Source organism: Haliaeetus leucocephalus, unplaced genomic scaffold, assembly GCF_000737465.1.
Source record: "Haliaeetus leucocephalus isolate CR32 unplaced genomic scaffold, Haliaeetus_leucocephalus-4.0 Scaffold228, whole genome shotgun sequence".
In the NCBI taxonomy this organism is placed as follows: domain Eukaryota; kingdom Metazoa; phylum Chordata; class Aves; order Accipitriformes; family Accipitridae; genus Haliaeetus; species Haliaeetus leucocephalus.
Window position 1 is genome coordinate 23,668,364 of NW_010972664.1, and position 3,860 is coordinate 23,672,223.

Sequence of the window (3,860 nt, forward strand, 5' to 3'; positions counted from 1 at the left end):
ATGAACAGCACTAACAGTGACACCAGCTCTGTGAGGACCACGGCTCTGGAGGGGCCACCACACCAGCTGGAATGACGAGGGGAGCCAGAGAGCTTCTGCAGCACGGGCCCGCTGCATCCAGCATGTCAGCGGCGCTTCTGAAATCTCAGCCTATTTTTTAATTAAGAAAAGATTGTTCTCGTTTGAGAAACCTCAGACCCACCTAGACAAGCTAGGGGAACAGGTGGTAAAATGAAAATTGCAATTCTGTGATACAAATCCAAAGAAAAGAAATCATTTCAGCTCCTTCAGATATCGTAGGTTCCCAGATTAATGATTCAAGAGCTCATAATTACCCTTTCTGTGTATGAGAACAAACAAGTAAGTGTTCAGTAATTTTGGAAAGTGGCATAATTAAATTCTGAAATGACATTTTTACATCCTTCACAGACTGACACTCGCTGCGCTGGGATATCAGTGAGGCCGGCAGGGCAGGAGGGATGAAAAAAGTGTCAGTAACATAGAGAAGAGAAGAACATGCAAAGCATTATACTGGGCAGGTAGGGGGAAGCAGGAGGATACATACCTCTCTGCCAAATGGCATGCAGCATTGTAACAACCATGTATTTGACAAGCCTATGCTGGTACTTCCTTTTCTCAAGGAAAATATCATATACAAATATTTATGTATGTGACAGAGGAAAAAAGTATTTTAAAAGGTGCCCAGCTGTGTAAGGAAAAACATTCAACTGTAAACAAGCATCCACAAGTTCAAATCCTAGTATTTACATTGCAAGCCCCTAATATTTCTGTGTAGCTCATGATGAGCATTAGTTGTCTGTCCCCTGATGTGAGCTATTATCGCTTGCCCATTTTGCAGACAAATTATCCGAGAAACCTCACTAAATCTTTCCGTACAGTGCTAGAAATAGAATCTAAGGTTTGGATATGACAAATCTACATTGCAGTCACTGTCTTTTCTGAAGGAATATGCTAACGTATCTGCTTGGCTGGATTCTTATTAGCCATTAAACACACCCTGCTCAGAGAGCCAGGAAAGATGCCAGGAAACCTGCTTGCAAGCACACCAGCGTAGCCTCACAAGAGGCTGTGTAAGCCATGTTGGGGCTCTGAGGATGGATTTAATTGCATCCATGATCTGCGAGAAACACGTGTGAAACCCCTCATGGTCACTAGCAAAGTCCTGAGTAAAAGCTGCAAACCATCAAAGCCCTGTGAAGTGAATTTGGCTATTCTGTTAATGCTTTTCGTTTTAGGATTCTGGTGTTTGTTTCTTGGTTAATGAGCTCTGTTCCTTTAAGAATCCAGGGCACCTCTGGGAAGAGCATTTCCCTGGACCTGCAGAGCCGCTCTCCAGAAATAACTGATCTTCACGCAACCAACTTTTCCAGAAAACATTTCTTACCCTGACATTGCAACAGTGGTGTTTCTTTGCACCTGGATGCCCTAGGATATTTTAGTGAGCCACTGAGCCTTTAGACGGCAAGATCACTGGTCAGAGTCCAGCCTGGCTCTGTAGGAATTAAAAACTGCTCCCAGCTCTGTGAGCCCTTCTAAGGGATGAGTCTGGGGGGGGAGTCTCACTTCTAGCCTGGGCTTCTTAGATACACAGGGAACCCTGTACTGTGGGGCTTCAGGATCTCCAGATCCGAGCATTAGCACTCCTTGGCATGTGCATTGTTAGTGTGCAGCACATATACAGTTGTGACCCACCTCCTACCAAAACCACTGAAACCAGGTGTCTGGAAATCCTAGGCAAATAAAGAGAGTCTTTGAAATCCATTTAGATGAGATGGATGGACGGACGAGCATCTACTTAGGAGCATGACAGCCCTAGGGTGAAAGCTCTTCTTCTTCCCCCAGAGCTCGTTCCGCCTCGCAGTAAATCTTCAATTTTGTGCTTTCACTCAAACTAAGAACCCAGCCACATCTGCAAACACAAGAAGCCTCCTCGAGATAGGAGGACCTGTCCCCATGCAGCTCTGCTCACCAATCTTTGTCAGGTGTAGCCCAAGCCATGAAGAGATGCTGGGCTGCAGGACATCCCTACCTGAGCGGAGCTGAGGCAGGCAGGCAGCGTGGAAATTGCCGGAAGCTTCGTTTGCTGTTTCCCTGAGATAACAAGAGGATTTATTCACCCACGCAGGCAGGCTAACAACTCATGCTAAGGAGACTCAACTTCTGAATCAGAAGAGGATGGTAACGTGGAAGTTATCACATTAAGTAATTCATACAAATGACACAATTGGAGCTGCACAAATGTTTACATTTGTGGATATAGACCTTCTCACTTCAAGGCGTAAACCTCCCACAAATGATAGAAGTTGTAAAGAAATGACTGGGGCGGGGGGGGGCCGTAACTGTCCCTTCTCACGTCTCTGGCTCCTGCCGTTGCTGGACTGGCCACCGAGATGAACCTCGGGGCTGTTCCACCGCGGCAGTTCCCACATGCCAAAGAATAGCCAGAGCACGGCAGCGTCGTTGCCACCCACCTTCCTCAGAAATCTCTCTTATCACCTACCTGACGCAAAGCTGGATCTATTCTAGTGGTTCCTGATTCTACTCACTGTCTCTAAAAGAACGGCTAGTGCAATGCAAACAGGTCTCGTCTCAGAGACGATCTCTTTTATACCTCTGGAACTGCCTTCACTGCTGCCCCTGGGCCTGAGAACCAGCAGCACCTCCAGCTTTCTTACTCAGGAATCACTCCTCCTGCTGACCATACAAACCTCAGATGAAATTCCCAAGGCACTTGGGATCCCCTCAACCAATATTTAGAATGACGTATGAAATCTGCCCTGGCAGAGGGGGTGATAAAGCTGAGCAGACCCTGGCTCTGTAGGGTCAGGTCCGCTTTAGCAAACAGGGTGATGCAGCAGGAGCAGGTCTGCAGAGGAAAACAGCCGATGCCGAGGACTTAGCGGCCACGCTGTAACTGTCTGGGGGCTTACTTCAGACTAACCCTAGCCCAAAGCAAAGCTGAATTCTCATTGTCCTCAGAGCACATCTGCTGCACATCTTGCAGGTCCTTTCACCTAAATTGTTCATGATCGCCTGATCCAAACTGAGGTGCTAACGCAGCTGCACCCTAACCGTCCAGAAACGCGGACTCCCATCCCGTTCTGATGGAGGAAAGGAGCATAGAGACACCTGTTCCTAAAAGGAACAGAGACAAGGATGGTGCTGGTGCCTTCGCTTCAGCAGCAAGACAGTCACAGGAAAATGAGACGTCTGTTGCCTTGTGAAGACCTTCTAGCCAGGCTTGCCCTCACTGAGGTGACACAGCTGGAGGGGGAGCTTTACCCCTCTGACGGGACCAACCCATTCCTCCGAGTGCTACTCCTGCTGCCTCTCCTTCCCCCTCTTCCCCTTCCCCTGTTTGCAGGACCACGCTGCTGGCTGCGTGATGGAAGAGGCCACCCCAGCAGCCGAGCAAACCTCATCAGCTCTGCTACCACGGTTCACCCCGGGCAGCAGATGCACCCGAGCATCCCCGCAGGCCCCTCTGCCGTGGCTAGCTCTTCGCCTTTCACCCATCCTCCCGACATCTCACACGGCCTGGGTGCCTCCTCATAGCCCCCCTTCCTTCGGGAAGGGGAGCCTGCCACCTTCGCATCCCTCCGCTCGTCTTCCTGGGGGGCGGCCAGGCTCGCTCCCATGGGGCAGCAAGGGACTGGTACGAGGGGGAACCGGCCGGGCTCCGCCAGCACAGCCTCCCCTTCGGCTGGGGCTGGCCAAGGACCGGGATCTGAACCGGGACCAGGACCGGGACCGGGACTGGTACGAGGGGGAACCGGCCGGGCTCCCCCAGCACAGCCTCCCCTTCGGCTGGGCCCTGGCCAAGCGCAGCTCCGGCGGCC